This window comes from Mesoplodon densirostris, chromosome 1 (genome assembly GCF_025265405.1).
Source record: "Mesoplodon densirostris isolate mMesDen1 chromosome 1, mMesDen1 primary haplotype, whole genome shotgun sequence".
NCBI classification, from domain to species: Eukaryota; Metazoa; Chordata; class Mammalia; order Artiodactyla; family Ziphiidae; genus Mesoplodon; species Mesoplodon densirostris.
In genome coordinates, this window is record NC_082661.1 from 99,409,982 (window position 1) to 99,431,748 (window position 21,767).

At 32.7% G+C, this 21,767-nt stretch overlaps 1 non-coding gene across 1 annotated transcript; it reads left to right on the plus strand.

Moving 5' to 3' along the window:
• The first annotated feature begins 20,651 nt into the window (after positions 1-20,651).
• On the plus strand, positions 20,652-20,754 carry LOC132501520 (U6 spliceosomal RNA). Its single transcript, XR_009534255.1, has one exon. It is a non-coding gene; the product is annotated as a U6 spliceosomal RNA (small nuclear RNA).
• Positions 20,755-21,767: the final 1,013 nt, after the last annotated feature.

Below are 21,767 nucleotides of genomic sequence, written 5' to 3' on the forward strand. Positions count from 1 at the left end.
GTATGACTTCTGTGGAGAAATGTCTATTTAGGTCTTCTGCCCATTTTTGATTGGGTTGTTTTGATGATATTAAGCTGCATGAGCTGTTTGTAAATTTTGGAGATTCATCCCTTGTAGGTCACATCATTTGCAAATATTTTCTCCCATTTGGTGGGCTGTCTTTTCATTTTGTATATGGTTTCCTTTGCTGTGCAAAAGCTTTTGAGTTTAATTAGGTCTCATTTGTTTATTTTTATATATTTTTTAATTTTTATTACTCTGGGAGATGGATTGAAAAAGATCTTGTGCAATTTATGTCAGAGAGTGTTCTGCCCATGTTTCCCTCTAAGAGTTTTATAGTATCTGGTCTCACATTTAGGTCTTTAATCCATTTGGGGTTTATTTTTCTGTATGGTGGTAAAAAATGTTCTAATTTCATTCTTTTACATGTAATTGTCCAGTTTTCCCAGCACCATTTATTGAAGAAGCTGTCTTTCCTCCATTGTACAGTTTTGCCTCCTTTGTCATAGATTAATTGACCATAAATGTGTGGATTTATTTCCTGGCTTTCTATTCTGCTCCACTGATCTATATTTCTATTTTTGTTCCAGTACCATACTGTTTTGATGACTATACCTTTGTAGTATAGTCTGGAGTCAGGGAGCCTGATTTCTCCAGCTCCGTTTTTCTTTCTCATGATTGTTTAAGCTATTCAGGGTCCTTTGTTCTCCACACAAATTTTAATATTTTTTGTTCTATTTCTATGAAAAATGCCATTGGTAATTTCATAAGGATTGCATTGAATCTGTAGATTGCTTTGGGTAGTATAGTCATTTTGACAATATTGATTCTTCTAATCCAAGACCATGGTATATCTTTCCATCTCTTTGTGTTGCCTTCAATTTCTTTCATAAGCATCTTATAGTTTTCAGGGTACAAGTCTTCTGTCTCCTTAGGTAGGTTTATTCTGAGGTATTTTATTCTTTTTTATGCAATGGTAAATGGGATTGTTTCTCAAATTTCTCTTTCTGATCTTTTGTTGTTAGTGTATAGAAATGCAACAGATTTCTGTGTATTAATTTTGTAACCTGCAACTTTACCAAATTCACTGATGGGCTCCAGTAGTTTTCTGGTAGCATCTTTAGGATTTTCTATGTATACTATCATGTCATCTGCAAAAGGTGACAGTTTAACTTCTTCTTTTCCAATCTGAATTCCTTTTATTTCTTTTTCTTCTCTAATTACTGTAGCTAGGACTTCTAAAACTATGTTGAATAAAAGTGGCAAGAGTGGACGTCCTTGTTTTGCTCCTGATCTTAGAGGGAATGCTTTCAGCTTTTCACCACTGAGTATGATGTTAGCTGTAGGTCTGTCATATAAGGCCTTTATTATGTTGAGGTATGTTCCCTCTAGGTCCACTTTCTGGAGAGTTTTTATCATAAATAGGTGTTGAATTTTGTCAAAAGCTTTTTCTGCATCTATTGAGATGATCATATGGTTTTTATTCTTCAATTTGTTGATGTGGTGTATCACAATGATTGATTTGAAGATACTGAAAAATCCTTGCATCCCTGAGATAAATCCCACTTGATCATGGTGTATGATCCCTTTAATGTATTGTTGGATTCAGATTGCTAGTATTTTGTTGAGAATTTTTGCATATATGCTCATCAGTGATATTGGCCTGTAATTTTCTTTTTCTGTGGTATCTTTGTGAAACTCATTCTATGAGGTTACCATCACCCCGATACTAAAATCAGACAAAGATATCACAAAAAAAGAAAATTACAGGCCAATATCAATAATAAACATAAAAGCAATTAGTAATTCTTATAGTGAGCTTTCATGCATCAGCTTTCCCCTTCCTCTTTTTTTTGGTTTTACAAAATTTTAATTATATTTAAACAAAAATTTAAGTTGCTTTCACTTTTGTTGATAACTTTTTTATTGAACTACTTAACACAGGCATATTTTCTTCTCTTTGTCCTTCAGTACTTGCTTTATTGTTTATTGTTTTTCTTGCTGCTCTTATTTTGTTTGGTCTGGTTGGACTTGGATGTTTAAAGTCTAAGCTAGTATTTTCCAAGTAGAATGCCCATTAAGCTGATTTAGATTATTCAGCAAGAAAACTAAAGAGCACTGTATAAATAAAAATAGAGGAGATAATACTGATATGTTGAATGGAATAACCCATTTTCTAAGAATTAAATTCCCTTAACCTTAAAAGGTACACAGTATTTATTGATCATATATAGATCCTCAAGAGTTATATTTCTTTTTAGAGTTATCATAATGAAAATATAGAGTTAGGAAAGTACCCTTATGGATGGCATTTAAAAACAATATGAATACATGAATCCATAAGGAAACTACATGCTAAATCAAAGGAGGTAAATAAGGAAGACAACATTTACTTTATATCACACTACTTGGTACTAGGTTAATATTTTAGGATAAACATAAGATATATCTTAGATTTTATTAACCAACAAGTCCATTTTATAACATTTGAAAATATAACACAAGAGAAATATTTTTGCAACTAAAGTTAAAATCCAAGGCAAATAGCAATTACATAAGCATCAATATATCATATTACCACGTGTAACTTTGTTGTATTGTGTTTTCACTTTGTTTAACAACAGTACCAAAAATAGGAGCATTGAAAAATATGGGGAAGAATGAAAAAAAATATACCTCAATTAAAAAGCAGATAGACAAATTTACATGTGAGCTTTTCTTCATACTTTTATCTGCCTCTCCCACCCCCCTCCATTTGGATCTCTCAAATTCACTTCAGAATCACTAAATTGAGTAATTGTGGTGATTAAAATTTGCTTAAAAGTATGCTGAAACTCTACCTACACAAATGTTTAGATTTGTGAAAATCTATTCTTCAGTCATGTGAAAGAGCTGTAAAAAAATCTTCCTAAGGTCTATATCTTATTATATTCTAAATAAACTAACCCAGTATGCTCAGTTATAAATACTTATTTAATAATAATGATTATCATTTATGTATAGAGAAACTAAAAAATGAGGTATGTTAATTTTAAATTCTCACTTCAGAGCATAGAGATTTAAATGAGACTGTGTATAAGAGATAATATAATTTTAAAGTACAATTTTGATAATTTTAGAAGAAATTCAGGAGGACACAAACCAGAAACATATGTGCATACAAATAAAGAAAAAAATTTAAAATGTTTTAGGAGATCGTCCACCTGTTTATTTCTTGTGCCAAGAGCTAGTTTTTAGTGTATAAATTATGCTTTTTATTATATGCAAGTGTCTCTTTTGTGTGCTAAAACTATAGCTTTATTTAATTTTATTTTTATATAATTTTCAATAGATTTCCAAATCTATTGCCTGTTAAATTTGTTTCTTGGTATATTTAATGCATATATTTAGTTAGTATGTTATAGTGTTAACTGACTGGCTCAGTACTAAGAACATAATATTTAAAGCATAATTTAAATTTAAATAAGTTTAAACTGAATATCTCATATATTGATTTGAGCATATTAATTCATTATGCTTACATAAAATATAGTATTTTATAAAAAGATGATTGTATTAGAGTAGCAAAAGAGTGATGTTTATTTGAGCTATATAAATTCTAGAAGATATTTAATGTGATTTTACTATTCAGAGCTATCATGGAGTTGATTTTGTTATTCAGAGCTATCACAGATATAAAAGATTAATCCAAAGAAGGAATAATAATTATATAATGATAAAGTGGTCAATCCAGCAAGAAGTTATAACATTTGCAAAAATCTGTACATTCAACATAGGAGCACATAAATATGTGAAGCAAATATTAACAGACCTGAAGGGAGAAATAGACAGCAATATAATATTAATAGGGGACTTCAATACCCCACTTTCAATAATGGATAGATCATCCAAACAGAAAGTCAATAAGAAAACTTTCCACTTAAACTACACATTAAATCAGATGAACTTAACACACATTTACAGAGCATTCTATCCAACAGCAGCAGAATATAGATTCTTCTGAAGCACACCCTGCACATTCTCCAGGACAGACCATATGTTAGGCCACAAAGCAAGTCTTTAAAAAGTTAAGTATATTGAAATATCAAGCATCTTTTATGAGCACAATGGTATCAAACTAGAAATCAATTACAAGAAGAAAACTGGAAAACTCACGAAAATATGAAGATTAAGCAACATGCTATTAAACAACAAATGGTTCAAAGAAGTAATCAAAATAGAATTTAAAAATATCTTGAGACAAAAGAAAGTGGAAATACAACACACCAGAACTTATGAGATGAAGCAAAAGCAGTTCTAGGAGGAAAGTTTCTAGTAATAAGTGCCTACACTAAGAAAAAAAAAAGTTCAAATAAACAACCCAACTTTACACCACAAGGAACTAGCACAAATTTAGTAGAAAAATGAAAATAATAAAATCAGAGCAGAAATAAATAAAATAGAGAATAGAAAACCAATAGAAAAGATCAATGAAACTAAGACCTATTTTATTGATAAGATAAACAAAATAGACAAAACTTTAGCTAGGCTTACTAAGAAAAAAAGGGAGGGAACACAAGTAAATAATATTAGAAATGAAAAGGGAGACATTACAACTGATATCATAGAAATACAAAAGAACATTGACTATTATGAACAATTATACATCAACAAATCAGGTAAATTTCTAGAAACAAATGACTTACCAAGACTTAATCATTAAGAATTAGAATATCTGAACATCAATTACCAGTAAGGAGATTGAATCAGTAATCAGAAACCTCCCCAAAATGAAAAGTTCAGGATCATATGGCTTTGCTTGTTAGTTCTACCAAATATTTGAAGAACAATTAACACCAAACCTTCTCAAACTCCTCTCAAAACAAAAGAGAAAGAAAGACTCCCAAGCTCATTTTATGAGGCTAGCATTACCCTGATACCAAAAGTAGGCAAGGACACCCCAAGTAAAGAAAATTACAGGCCTTTATATCTGATAAATATAGATACAAAAATCCTCAATAAAATACTAGTAAACCAGACTCAACAATACATTAAAAGAATCAGACAGTATAACCAAGTGGGATTTATTCCGGGAATGCAAGGATGGTTCAACATCTGCAAATTAACCAACGTGATATACCACATTAACAAAATGAAGGATGCAAAACATGATTATCTCAATAGATGCAGAAAAAGCATTTGACAAATTTCATCACTGTTTCATGATAAAAAACTCAACAAACTGGCAATTGATAGAATACAACATATGACCAGCCCACAGCTAACATCATACTCAACAGTGAAAAACTGAAAGCTTTTCCTCTAAGATCAGGAAGCAGAAAAGGATGTCTACTCTCACCTCTTTTATTCAACACAGTGCTTGCTAGCCACAACAATTAGACAAGAAAAAGAAAAACAAACAAAAAACCAGAATCACCAAATTGGGAAGAAAAAAATAAAACTGTCATTATTTGCTGATGGTATGATATTATATATAGAAAATCCTAAAGACTCCACCAAAAAAGTGCTAGAACTGATAAACAAATTTAGTAAATTTGTAGGATACAAAGTTAATATACAAAAATCAGTTGAGGTTCTATACACTAACAATAAAGTATCAGAAAAGGAAACTAATTTATAATTGCATCAAAAAGAATAAAGTACCTAGGGATAAATTTAACCAGGAGATGAAAGTTCTTTGCACTGAAAACTATACGATATTAATAAAAGAAATTGAAGAATGCACAAATGGAAATACAACTGACTTTTGAACAACATGAGTTTGAACTGCAGGGATCCACTTATTTGTGGATTCTTTTTCAATAAATACATACTACAGTACTACTCAATCTGCAGTTGGCTGAATTTGCAGATGTAGAACTGCAGATACACAAGGCCAACTGTAATTTATACATGAGTTTTTAATTGCTCAGGGGTTGGTGACTTTAACCCTTGTATTAGTCAAGGGTCAACTACATATCCCATGCTCATTAATTGGAAGAATTATTATTGTTAAAATGTCCATACTCCCCCAAACAACCTACAGATTCAATGCAATCCTTACCAAAATTCCAATGACATTTTCACAGTAATATAAAAAAAATCTAAAGTGTATATGGAACCACAAAAGACTCCAAATAGCCAAAGCAATCTTGAGATAGAATAACAAAGCTGGAGTATCACACGTCCTGATTTCAAACTATATTACAAAGCTATAGTAATCAAAACAGTTTAGTATTGGCATAAAAAAAGACACATAGATCCATATAACAGAATAGAGAGTCCAGAAATAAACCCATGCATATATGGTCAATTAATTTCCACCAATGGAGCCAAGAATATATAATGAGGAAAGGATAGGTCCTTCAATAAATGGTGTTGGAAAAACTGGACAGCCACATACAAAAGTAATGAAACTGGACTCCCATCTTATGCCATAGACAAAAATCAACTCAAAATACATTGAAGCCTTGAACATAAGACCTGAAACCATAAAACTCCTAGAAAAAAATAGGGGGTAAGCACTTTGACATTGGTCTTGACAATAATATTTTGAATTTAAAACCAAAAGCAAAGTCAACAAATACAAAAATAAGTGGGACTACATCAAACTGAAAAGCTTCTGCACAACAGAAGGAAACCATCAAAAAATGAAAGCCATCAAAAAATGAAAATCATCAAAAAATGAAAAGGCAACCCATGGAATAAAAGAAGATATTTACAAATCACAGTTATGATAAGGGGTTAATTTCCAAAATACATAATATCATCATAACTTAATGGCAAAAAGAAGACAAGCTGATTGAAAAGTAGGCAGAGGAACTGAATAGACATTTTCTAATGAAAACATACAAATGGGCAATAGGTACTTGAAAAGATGCTCAATACCACTAATCATCAGAGAAATAAAAATCAAAACTACATTGAAATATCCCCTTATACCTGTTAAAATGACTATCATTAAAAGGAAGAAAGGAGGGCTTCCCTGGTGGCGCAGTGGTTGAGAGTCCGCCTGCCGATGCAGGGGACACGGGTTCGTGCCCCGATCCCGGAAGATCCCACATGCCGCGGAGCGGCTGGGCCCGCGAGCCATGGCCGCGGAGCCTGTGTGTCCGGAGCCTGTGCTCCACAACGGGAGAGGCCACAGCAGTGAGAGGCCCGCGTACAGCAAAAAAAAAAAAAAAAAAAAGGAAGAAAGGTAACAAGTGTTGGGGAGGATGTGCAGAAAAAGAAATCCACATTTACTCTTCTTGGGAATGTAAATTAGTGCAGCCACTATGGAAAATAGTATGGAGATTCCTCAAAAAATTTAAAAATAGACCTAACATATGATCTAGCAATTCCACTTCTGGGTATATATCCAAAGGAAATGAAAACAGGATATCAAGAGACATCTATACTCCCATGTTCATTGCAGATGATATGGAAACAACCTAAGTGTTCATCAACAAATGAATGGATAAGGAAAACAGTAAGATAATAAATTCCTATCTCTCGATAGTAACAAAAGATTACAACCTAATTTGGCTATATTATTTAACTTGGATATTTTTTAAAAAATTGAAACAAAAGTTATCTGATGTAATTTCATAATTTTTAGCTTCATTTTAAATTGACTACTTTTACTAGTGTCTAAGATTTAGACATATCAAACTCAGTGAAGTCATAACTTCACAGTTTGACATACCTTCACATATTTGTTCCATTTTAATGAAAAATTCTAGCATTATAAACAAGCATTGATTATATTTTAAAAAGTTTTATCTACCAGCTAATAAAATAACATGCATTAGTCTTGTTACTTTGGGCTGTAAAATAAACTAAAATAGACTTTTCTCTATTAACACAGATATGGCTTTTTGAATATGTCATGCAACCCAAGAACATGTGATTCAGCTTTTGTTTTCAAATGGTTTGGTTCTATTTTCTGAAATTCAAGAGCAAGTCTTTTTGCCTCTGAAAAATCTCCTACCTCTCCGTAATTATCTAAGAAGGTTGCAATGATATTTTACATCAGTGGTTCTATATAAAATTAAATATAAAATTATCATGGAGATAATTAATTTTTCTGTATCACTTAATCAGGGTCATTAAGGTTAAACACTGCTCTTAAACTGCTAAGAATAATAGCATGATTTCAAATGATTTTTATACTTTGGCAATAATATAGATCATGTTCAAAAGATAGTTGCAATTATTGCAAGAGTTATTTTATGGTTTAATTCTTATACCTGATCTTCAAAACATACTCCATATATATTCTGTTAATATGGATATCGCTTTTAATAATGTTGTTTTCCCATTACTAGTTTTTGGGAAGAGTTAACTTCATACAAATAAATAATGTGTCATGACAATAATTTATAAAAATTTCTCTTAGATTAACTCTTAAGATCACTTAATGATAAAGGCACAATAGCAATAAACTTTTTGATTTTGTGTTCTAACCTCAGAAAAACAGCTTGAGAGGCTATTATGCAAACCATACAATCTAAGTTCACTAAAATTAAAAATAAGATGGAAATTTTATGATAAAGCCACATGCTAACTTTTGGAATTATTTCAGTATTTTCTTACTTTTTTCCTTCACATATGCATGATATTATTATGTATTTCTTTAAAAATGTCTCACACAGTTTTTCCTAAGAGAAATAAATGCCATAACATTGTTGGTTATCATCACTTCACATTATAAGGTACTATACTTCAAGAATTCTAATGTTTTTCATTCACTCAGTTGGAATCTTATCCTTCAAAATTACACCACAAAGTTACATTACAAAGAATGCAACCAAGAATAAATTATATGACAAAATCTTTGGTTAATTCTGAAATACTCTCATGCTATTTTTACTTATTTTTAAAATTTATTCGAATTTGCTGTAACAAGAGTCAGTCTTCCTACTAGAAAATCAAGTTACCTTCAGTTATAGCTACCAATCAAATCAAGTATGCGGAGCAGTGGAGTAGAGAACAATCCACCCTGAATCTGCATGGTATCCATCCTATTACACAACATATGAAATCTTCTAGACTATTTATAAATGCCTCTCAAATTAAGCTTTTGATTTGTGTATGTACTTACTTAAGAAAGGGTATAATGGCCTCTAGTGGTACAGAAAAAAAACACCAATGCTTACATCTTCAAAGCAATAACAATAAAAATAGTTTTTAATTAAAATAAAATTTATGAATCTCATGCACAAGTTGTTCATGTTGCATTGTAATTTTTGAAATAATTACTCTCAATTCATTTATGCAAATAAACACTTAGTAAGATACACTCAATTTTTACATACATAAAGCACCTACTTAAGTATAGGTTATAAGGTTATTGAGCATGTTTCATTGTAGGGGCTATGAATTATTGATGAAATAATGAGAATTTAGTAACTTTAGGGAATTTATTCATATTTTAAAGTATGTATTGACTACAGCTGTATTTGTGAACAATCATAATAACTGAGAATTTATTGTGACAAGAACTGTGCTGTTTTATTTATAGCAGCATTTTTAACTTTACAACAACCAGACCAATTCACATTATTGTAACTCATACTGATCTGTTCCTATAGTTCTTACTTTCCTAAAATATGTAACTCATATTTTATAACAAAGGAAACTCAGCCTTAAGCATTTGTATTTTAGGACAATGTACTATACAGTAAGGGCAAATGCAATTTTCACACCAAGTTTTCTGTCTCCTGAGCGTAAAATCTCAATACCTATTTTATATCAGCACTCAATGTAATGGTGGGACATTTAAATATGGAATTTAAAGAATTAGCTCATCAATAAAAATTGTGATGATATTTTATGAGAATTAATAAAAGAATGTCGAGTATTATAATGGCATGGATTTTTAATATAAAAGCACATGCAATTTTTTAAAAGGTTATAATTTTAAATTTTATTTGTTATTGTGTTTATAATGTACATTAGTCTTAATTTCAAACAATTTTTATAAAATGCAAGACTTATTTGGTAATTTTTATATTGGACTTAATTGCTAACATTCTTTAGGTGTCATCAAATATATAAAGTAAAAACAGATTTCGTTGCTATCTTATTTAGGAGACTGAATTATTTTAATCATTGGATATTGTAAATGAAGCAAACTGGTGCCCATTTTCTCAGAAGTTTTCTTAGGAATAACTAAATAAGGATTTCTACAGTTTGTCAAGTTAGCATAAAACAATATTTGTTCCAGCTTCCCCTCCCCTCTTCCTCTCTTTCCTTCTCTCCTCTCTTTACCTCCATTCATTCCTTCCTTTTGTGTTATGTCTAATATTTTTATTATTTTTTAAATATACATGCATTAAAATTTACTGATTTTGTTGTAGAAGTCTATGAGTTTTAGTTCATGTATAGGTTTGTCTAATGACCACTATGATCAGGATACAGAAGAGATCCATCTCCCCAAAAACTCATTTGTGCTGCATCTGTTGTGAACACTCCCTCCAAACCTAACCTCTAACATCCACTGATCTCTGTTCCTACAGTGTTTCCTTCTCTAAAATATATAAAATGGCATCATATAGTATGTAACATTTTGGGAATAGTTTCTTTCACTCAGCAAAATGCCTTTGAGAGTCACCTCTGATACTGGGTTTATCAGTAGTTTGTTCCTTCTTCCTGCTGGGTATTATTCCATTGTATAGATGTATGACAGTTTGTTTATCCATTCACCTGTTAATGGATTTTTGTTTTGTGAGTAGTTTACAGTGATTTTAAGATATATTCATGCCCAGTTTTATATGAACATAAGTTTTGATTTCTCTAAGGTAAATAGCTAGCTGGTTATACAGTAACTGTGTTTCACTTGATGTGTCCAACTGATCTGTTTTTAACTTCCAGATTCTCCTTTGAAAAAAATTCTTCTCCAATCTATATTATTTTTCATTTTTAGTTCATTTTCCCTCAGCATCTCTACCCAAACTTCTAGCTTGTATTTAGGAGATTGCATACTTTAATGAAATTTCTAAACCTCCATCTTGTTTTCATCACAGCTTTGAGACAGTCTCTATGCTGTTAGTTTTCTCTTATATAAAGATGAAATAACACTGCTGGACTGGCTAGTCTGTAACTTCTATTCTTAATATTTTAACTTATTTTGAAGAGACCTGTAATAAATATCTTTTCATATATACATAAAATAAAGAAATATTTTGGATATATATATGCTTTCTTTTGATACATATAGTTGGGCTGCTTTCTAACTTGGATTTGGTTTTCATTATTTTATTGGGTAGGAGCAGACATGGGATAATGCAGAGGAGGGACATATACATTATTTTGAAATATTTATTCAATGGTTTTTTTGATCATTCTCACAGGTTATAAAAGGGGCCACTGTGGGGGGAAGGGGGAGAACATGTGCTGTTAGACTGAGTAGAATGACAGCTTTCACTGGAGAAGCTGTCGTAAACAGCCTTCAGTATTGCAGTGATGATAATGAACATGATGCCCTAATTGTACAGCAGAAACTAACACAACATTGTAAAGCAGCTATACCCCAATAAAAGAAAATCCTGCTAAAAAATTCTCCCCTATCTCTGTATCATTTATTTGTCTATCTCTGTTTATCTATCTTTATATATATGTAGATATGTGCATAATAATTATAATGAGATTATTGCTTATCATGGATCCTGTTAGATGACGTGAAGAGACAAAGAAATCCATAGCAGAGTTATCTGAGCTCATTATGCTAGAATCCAGAATATTAAATTACCCTGAGAAAGTTTTGCCCTTATAATGTGGTAAGTCACAGCCTATAGTTCTGAATTTTAATAGCCTACACAAAGCAACATGAACTTTTGGACACTTAGACTATGATAAGCTCCTTAGCTTCTCCCTCATTCAAGTCTCTCATCCTCAAGGGCAACAATGTCTTGGAACTGGAACAATGCTTATTTTCCCTAATGTCTACTCAAATTTTTAAAATATCAAATGATATAGTGGCCTAAAATACCATATTAGGGTCAAGTAAACCTTCAGGGTCTCTAAAATTTATATACCAAATTAAGTCATTGCTGAGAAAGCAAAATGAGTCATATATGCAAAAATTTAAAGTTCAAGTTTGGAACTGTGGATAACAGATTAAAACCTTTATATAATGTTTAAATTGTAGTTATGAAAGGAAACTTGGATTAAAACTTTTAAGAGGTCCACTTTCACATAGAATTAATGCTCCACATCAAAGAATTAATACCTTTGATTATACATAGACTCACACAAAATAGAAGTTGGAAGGTATTATGGAGTGGATTGTGTTCTCCCAAAATTCATATGTTGAACTCCTAACTCCCAAAGTGGCTGTATTTGGAGATATGAATTCTAAGAAAGTAACTTAGGTTAAATGAGGTCATAGGAGTAGAACTGTAATTTTAACAGAACTGATATCCTTATAAGAGGGAGATATACCAGTGGTGTGCATGCAGAGAAAAAAGGCCACATGAGGACACAGTGAGATGACCATTTACAAGCCAAGGAAGAGGCCTCAGGAGAAACCAAATCTTCTGTCATCTTAATCTTAGACTTCCAGCTTCCAGAACAGTGAAAAAATAAATTTCTGTTGTTAAAGCCACCCAATCTTCTGGTATTTTATTATGGCAACCCTAGAAAACTAATACAGAAGGAATATCAGTACAGTGGATTTTAAATCATATCATGAACAGGCCTCAGTGTTAGGACATTTATGTTTGGGGCTCTGGCAGGATTAAAGTTTTTTGTAGGGGCTTGGGTACAGGGGTTTCTGTCACTGACAAAGGAACCAATGTTGGTGTTCTAAGCAGACTGTTTCTTTGCTCCTGATTTTCTGCCAAAATCTGTTTCTCAAGCCTTCTCTTTAATTTATTCCTTTCCAATACTTTATTTTCCAACTTAAGATAACACAATTTTGCTGAAAAAGAAAAGAAATTCTGACTAGTGTAAAGGAAATTATCGCAAATAATCTGTATATTAGAAACTAAAGGTTGTTAACTTTGGAATAATGACTTTTGGTTACTGCATGTCACATTTTAATTTATATGTTTAAACATAGAGTTGTCATAATTTATACTATTTCTTATTATTGATTTCCATTTATATCATCTCATGAGCATTAATTGATCATTAACAATTTGTAAATTTATTCCATAATTATTTACTAATTGCTTATAAAAATTTAGATTCTGTGGTTCTGTTCTGAATAAGCATAGGTAAGACATTCATGTACCCTGAAGCCCAGTATGAAATTTACACTTGACAATTTGCTGTAAACAATACAAATACATTTTTCCCGAGGCATCTATTTTGTTTTTAATATTTTAATTACCCATTATTATTATATTATAATTATTATTACATACCTACATCTATAAACTCAGATAAACCTTTTTAATTATTTTCTAAGGATTTTCAAGGAAAAAATTGTTGGGATAAAGGGTATGAATCTTTTACAGTTCTTGATAAATGCTTGAAAATTATTAATGAGAAAGTACCATCTGATAAATATTATAAGAATGTCCCTCTCACTGCATGCTAGCCAGGAATGAAAGTTAATAAATGAACTGTTTGCTAGCAAATTGTCTCTTGACCTCTTCATTATTTCTCTAATTATTTCTAGTGAGTTGAATTGGTCCCCCATAAAAAAAAATATTATTTCCTTTAATTGTCTGCTTAGAAATTTTACACACTTTAATTGTAGTTCTCATAATTTTTATGTAGATTATTGAATAACAATGTTTTTAGTTGGTTGTTACATTTGTGACAAACACAGTTCTCATTAATCTGTCATTTTCATGATTTTAGTGACCTTGCTTAACTCATTTATAACAAATTTTAATCAACATATGAAATTGCTTTTATTAGTAGAATTAATCCTATATTGCCTAGTCTAATCATGTCATCAGTGAGTCATACAATTTAACATAGTTTTTTTTTTAATGTACTAATACTTTTTTTTTTTAACTTATTTTTGGCTGCATTGGGTCTTTGTTGCTGCACGTAGGCGTGAGCTACTCTTTGTTGCAGTGCGCGGGCTTCTCATTGCGGTGGCTTCTTTTGTTACGGAGCACGGGCTCAGTAGTTGCGGCACACGGGCCTAGTTGCTCCGCAGCATGTGGGATTTTCCCGGACCAGGTCTCGAACCTGTGTCCCCTGCATTGTCAGGAGGATTCTTAACCACTGCCCCACCAGGAAAGCCCTTTAACATAGTTTTTAATTAACATATTGAATATATGTAAGTCAGGGTCTTCTAAGAAGCAGATGCCAAGACAGGATTAAAATGCACAGGTTTTATATTAGGAGAAATGTCCATGTGGGACAAACTAGGGAAGAAGCCAGGTAAGACTGGGAGAGCCTCAGACAGTGACATAAGTGTGATTCCAGGTGAAGGAGAGAAGGACAGACGGTTGGAAAGAAACTTCCTAGACTGTCACACAGTTTTAAGAAGTTTTGGCAAAGCACTTGCGGTGTTCTAGAATCCAAAAAAGACCTACCAGGCACTGTGCATCTTTCTCTGTGATAGGGGATGATGCAAGATTTAGCCCTTGTCTTTTATTTCGGAGGGAATGTGTTAGCACACTCCAGATCACTGGAACCTTAAAAAATTCATGGAAATGGTTTGCTACATTTTTTTTAAGTGTGCAAGGATTTTACTAGGGAAAATGTCTTGTTGAGAGCCACCAGTAAGACTGTAAAGCAAGTCACACCCTGAGGAAAGGAGAGGAAGAAAATATGAGGTGAATGAGTCCTAGGCTACTGTGCAGTCTAAGAAAGGTCCAACAAGGCATGGGGAGTGTTCAAGCCAAGATGAGCCTTCAGAAAAGACCTGTGAATCCTAGAAATGGATTCGCCTTGGTATCTCTGGCATGTTCATTCTTAGATTGGAAAGCCTGGCTTGGGTGCAGATGTCTCAGTGGGTTTCAGAGTCCAGTGACTGGGGCCCTTGATCAGTGACACTCCCTGTAATTGCAGTCTGACAAGCACATACTCACGGACACCATAATCTATTTTACAGTATTAGCATGTATGTGTTTAACAGCAAAATATATATAACATGGACTATGATGTCAGACAGAAATAAGATTAAATCCTATTTCTACCAACTTTAGTGGCAGGACAATAAATTAGATAAGTACATCTCTGAGACTGTTTCCTCAGCTGAATAAGTGGATATAATAACACTGTACTACATGAGAAATAAATAAATAATATGTAAAATAGCTGGCTCTGAGTAGGTAAGCAAGATAAGTGTTATGCAATGTTAGCTCTAAGATTTTCTCTATCTGTAGAGTAAGGCTAAGATTATGATCAATCGTGAATCTGAATGTGGCTCAAATAGTTAAGAAAATGGCACCTTAGAAACCCCATGCATAAATTTAAAGAAATAAGGGCTTTGGTTTCTGTAATTAGGAGTCCAGGTCTCAGACACAGATGCATACTATCGTCTTTGTCTGTGGATGTGAATAATTCACTGATGACAAAGAGTTTTGGCTATAGCGCAAGCTACAGAATGAAGAGCTAAATCACTCAGGGAATTAACAGAAAGGTCAAGGCATTTTGAACCTATTCAGATATTAAAGCATCCTTAGAAGAACAAAATGAATAAATAAATAAATAAAGCATTTCTACATGCCAGAAATACCAGCATAATTATCAATGATATCTGAATTAAGACAAGTTCACAGAGGGAATTTCCTGGCAGTCCAGTGGTTAGGACTCGGCACTTCTACTGCGGGGGCCATGGGTTCAATCCATGATCAGGGAACTAAGATCCCGTAAGCTGTGCAGCGTGGCCAAAAAAAAAAAAAAGATAAGCACATAGATTATATAGATACTTGTGATTTTAACTCTCTCTAAATTTTATTTTACAGTTAACTATGAATTTGTGAAATTTCTTGTACCTACATTCTAATTCAGTATATAAAGTAACATAGGGAGATATATGTTGCACATTCACTTGTGGTACTTATGTCTAGATCCACTTGGACTTAAAGGCAAAGAAAAAAGACTAACCTCATCCATTACACATAACAGTTACAATAAACAAAAGATTAGGTAAAATAAAAATTACAATGCCCATGTACCTGAAGTATAGGAGGAATTTATCAAGAGGATTAATTCCCTCTAATGAAAAAACACTTTTCTTGAATAGCAGACTTTTAATGGTAACAAGTATAAATGATTTAGAATGAAACGTAGATATTCTGAGTAGAATATTTAGTAGCCTGCAGTGATTTGGTCAGTAAAATTTTCAAATCATTTACCATTTAATATTGATACTCCTACTAAAATGATTCATGCAGGGAAAATGCCTGTGCTTTAGCTACAGTTGGATTTTCAAAGCTAACATCAATTAATATATATAAAATAAAATCAGAGCTAATTATATTCATCTAGTTGTTTACTAAATGTTCTTTAATGCCTCTTGATTCTAGTAAGCTCTTATTGTATTCAATAAGTTGAGTATTATGAAATCTGTTGGCACAGAGATTTTATAAAGAATTGATAGAATTGAGATGAAGTTAAAAAGAGAAGGTAAAAATGTGCCACATTTCAATAATGCCTGAAGAAACTTTTACAGATATTGTAATTTTCAAATGTATAATATGTTTATAGATGTGCCCTGCATTTAGTCTGCCTTGTTCTATTTTGATTTTTGTTGAGTCTCCTGTCTGCTTGCTAAAAGCTAGAATGCTTTAGGTCCATGTACAATTGAAAGCAGAGGCATCCTTGAGCTATAAAGTATTGAACAAACTGGAAAATGCATCATACCACATACTGAAGTGAAAGAAGTCTGTGTTTTTGTGTTTTCCTTTTTAAATAAAAATTTTCAAAAGGTTAAAAAAAAAGACAAGGTTGATTAAAGGAAAAAAAAAAGGCATGTTTCCCTTTCCCTGTTTGTGGACACAGAATTATGTTATATGCTCACTTTCAAATCCATTCCTATTATGAGTTATAATGTTTATCATCTGTTGGTTATATTGTAAATATTGGGTTGGCCAAACAGTTTGTTTAGTTTTTTTCCATAAGATGGCTCTAGTAGCACTTAGTTGTCTTTAACTTCATTCAAAACAATTTTGTTAGATTGCATTGTGACAGCTGTCATATCAGTGTGCATTACAAAAAAGCTTATCAAAATTGGTGAATTTTTGTGTAATCATTTTAATATTGAAGATGGAAGAAAAAAGCAACATTTTCAGCAAACTATGCTTTATTATTTCAAGAAAGGTAAAAAAGCAACTGAAAGGCAAAAAAAAAAAAAGATTTGTGTAGTGCATGGAGAAGGTGCTGTGACTGATCAAATGTTTCAAAAGTGGTTTGAGAAGTTTTGTGCTGGAGATTTTTCACTGGATGATGCTCCACGGTCAGGTAGGTCAGTTGATAGTAATCAAATGGAGACATTAATTGAGAACAATCAACATTATACCATGTGGGAGACTGCAGACATACTCAAAATATCCAAATCAAGCGTTGAACATCATTTGAACCAGCTTGGTTATGTGAATCACTTTGATGTTTGGGTTCCACATTAGTTAAGCAAAAAAAAAAATACCTTCTTGACCCTATTTCTACACATGATTCTCTACTGAAACATAACGAAAACGTTCATTTTTAAAACAAATTGTGATGGGCCATCAAAAGTGGACACCGTACAGTAATGTGGAACGGAAGAGATAGTGGGGCAAGAGAAATGAATCACCACCAACCACACCAAAGGCCAGTCTTCATCCAAAGGTGATGTTGTGTATATGGTGGGACTGGAAGGGAGGTCCTCTATTATGAGCTCCTTCCAGAAAACCAAATGATTAATTCCAAAAACTACTGTTCCCAATTAGACCAACTGAAAGCAACATTTGACGACAAGCTCCCGGAAATAGTCAAAAGAAAGCACATAATCTTCCATCAGGATAATGCCAGACCACATGTTTCTTTGATGACCAGGCAAAAACTGTTACAGCTTGGCTGGGAAGTTCTGATTCATCTGCCGTATTCACCAGACATTGCACCTTCGGATCTCCATTTATTTCAGTCTTTACAAAATTCTCATAATGGAAAAAATTTCAATTCCCTGGAAGACTGTAAAAGGCACCTGGAACAGTTCTTTGCTCAAAAAGATAAAAAGTTTTGGGAAGATGGAATTATGAAGTTGCCTGAAAAATGGCAGAAGGTAGTGGAACAAAACAGTGAATGCATTGTTCAATAAAATTCTTGGTGAAAATGAAAAATGTGTCTTTTATTTTTACTTTAAAAACCGAAGGAAATTTTTGGCCAACTCATAGTTTTTCAGTGTTCTAGTTCTGTTTTTATTTTTCCTCATAACTGAAAAATATTATTTCTCATTACAAGCTTTTATATATGTCTGAATTTTGTTCTCTAAATACTTAACTTTTTATACATTGGCTGGTTGTGATCTTTATTTGTTGGGTAAAAATTTTTCAAATATTCCAAAATACTGAGTCCTCTTTTAAAGGAGAAAATCCAATAAATGATTGTTTATCTTCCATAAAAAAGACAGTAAGTTTGAGGAATGGGTTCTGATATTCCTGTGTCCCATTATCAGATTTCCCTAATTCATTTTTTAAAATATATTTGACATATAACATTGTGCCAATGTAATGTGTATAACATGTTAAAGTGATACATTAATACATTGTAATGTGATTACCACTGTAGTGATAATTAGAACCTTTACTGAATTACATAATTGTCATTTCTTTTTAGTGGTTGAAAACATTTTCTAGTGTCTTAGCACATTTAGTGATTATAATACAATATTTTTCTCTATATTTATGATACTGTTCATTAGATATCTAGGTCCTATTTACCACTAAATGCCAAGTTTGTACACTTAAACAGCAAATGTTCTATCCACCCACCACCGTCCCCTGTAACCACCATTTTGCTCTCTGTTTTTATGAGTTTGGCATTTTTAGATTCCACATATAAATGATATTGTACAGTATTTGTTTCTCTGTCTGACTTATCTCACTTAGCATAATGTGCTCAAGGTCCATCCATGTTACTGGGAAAGGCAAGGTGTCTTTGTCATGGCTAAATAATATTCAAATATATATAGAGTGGACACTTGAAAAACATGGGTTTGAACTGCCTGGGTCCACTTATAAGAGGATTCTTTTTCCACTAAATAAATTCACAGTACATGATCCAAGTTTGGTTGAACCCCAGGATATGGAACCATGGAAATGGAGGGCTATCTATAAAGTTATACTCCATTTATCCATTGTGGGGAGGGTTGGAAAATACACCACACCTTTTATCCATTCATCTGTCGATGGGCATTTAGGTTGTTTCCATATCTTGGATATTGTAAAAATGGCTGCAATAAACATGGGAATGAATATATCTCTTAGATATCCTGTTTTCATTTTCTTTGAGTATATACCCAGAATAAAACTGCTGGACCATATGGAAGTTCTATTTTTAATTCTTGAGGAACCTCCATGTCACTTTCCATAGTAGCTGCACCAATTTACATTCCCACCAACATTGTACAAGGGTTCCCTTTTATTCACATCCTCACCAGGACTTGTTATCTCTTGTCTTCTTAATGATAGCTATTCTAACAGGTATGAAGTTATATCTCATTGTTGTTTTGATGTGTATTTCCCTGATGATTAGTGATATTTTCATCTTTTCACATACCCATTGGCCATTTGGATACCTTCTTTGGACATATGTCTATTTAGTTCCTCTGCTCATTTTTTAATTGGATTTTTTGTTGTTATTGAGTTGTATAAGTGCTTTACATATTTTGGTTATTAACCCCTTAGCTGAAATATGATTTACAAAAGCTTTCTCTCATTCTGCATGATGTTTTTTTTTTTGTTTGTTTTGTTTTGTTTTGTTTCTTTTGCTGTATAGAAGCTTCTAACTTTGGTGTAGTCCCATTTGTTGATGTTTGCTTTTGTTGTTTTTGCTTTTGGTGTCATATCCAAAAAATCACTGCCAAGATCAATGTCAAGGAGCTTCCTCCTATTCCCTGTATTCTTGAACACAAGTCAGCTCTATGACTTCTGCCAAGACTGACTACTCTTATGGGGACAGGAGAAATGAAAAAAAAAAAAAATGGAGGAGAGAGGGTCCAGAAAACAATGTAAGGCCCAAATGTACATGACAAAAATTAAGATGACTTCCAGCAATATTTCATAGTCTTTCAGTAAGAAAAGACATGTGGTCCTTCACTTTCTTATTCAGAAAAGCTAGATAAACTTGGTGAAAAGAGAAGTTGAAAAGACTGAGTTTCCATATAGCGTGTACTCACCCTATCAATCCCATGAAAGAAGCAAAACGTCAAGCAGGACAACTTTGTGCTTAAAGGTTCGGTCTAATGAAAACAATCATAAACATCATGTGGAACAAAAATGTCATTCTCTAGGGTAGAATAGATGACTTTGCCAAACCCTAACAGTCAGTGCTCTGTTGTGGTTGGGTCATCAGAATTATTAGAGATCAGTCATCCTTAATCAGAAATTCAGCATATTTAATAAACAAAGAGAAACAGCATCACTGAGCACTAACTATACGTGAGTAGTTCTTTTGTACTTTTTCAAGGTATGATTTCTTCCAAAATAGAAATGGAAGCCACTTGTGAATAGTCATGGCAGGCCCAAAGAGTAACAGACAAAGGAATTACTAAGACAGTTGTATAAGAATGGCTTCATGCTTGCTTCAACAGAACATATACTAAAAATTGGAACGATACAGAGATCAGCATGGCACTTGCACAAGGATGATGTGCAAATTCACGAAGCATTCCATATTTTTGGAGTTTGGGATTAACATATACACACTGCCATACATAAAACAGATAACCAACAAGGACCTACTGTAGAGCACAGGGAACTATACTCAATATTTTGTAGTAACCTATATGGAAAAGGATCTGAGAAAGAAAAAATATTTATAAATATACACACACACATATATAACTGAATCACTTTGCTGTACACCTGAAACTAACACAACATTGTAAATCAACCATACTTCCATTAAAAAAAAAAGAATAGCCTCAATGGCCTTAGCATTTATCTTTTAAGAACTGACTCACAATGAGCACTGACAATTAAACAGATTATCTGTTCATAAACAATAAGAGATTTTGTGTTGATTATTTAAGTTTACATTCAGGACAGTTGAAAGTTAACCATTTAATTTTAGAAAATACCCCCTTTAGGCTTAAATATAGTCCCTTTTCATTTATTAGTTCTGTAACTGACTGAATAGAAATAACGGAAGTATTTGCTTATCTTGATTTCATGCACATGGTCAGTTGCCTTTGTAAAAATGAATCTTACCAAATCAAAAAGCACTGCACTGACAAGCTGTGAGCAATGACAATAATTTTACTAATGCAGTTGCCAAGTACACTAATTATCCTAATGATGGTTCAGTCGCCTGATAATCACATCCCCCAAGGATCATATACAGTCAACCCACACAGCTGCAGAGTCCTCTCCAGCCTCATTTTGCTTATTCCTGTCTCAGTAAAAACTACATAATATTACTTTATTAGCATAAAATAATCATCATAGCTGAACATGAGCTGAACAGACAGAGAGCTAGACTGCTGAAGGGTAATCGAGGAGACGCCTACATGAGGTGCTTAGTCCTGTCATTCATTTCTCCAACGCCTGATAGAGCCGTAACTTAGACCAGAAATCTGCTTCCATCTAAAATAATGGTGTGGATTTTGAAGGGATAAAAATACTTAAGTGATCTATTTTCCTAACTCAATGGGCACACTGATTGATAATAATATTTTGAAATCCTAAGTGATG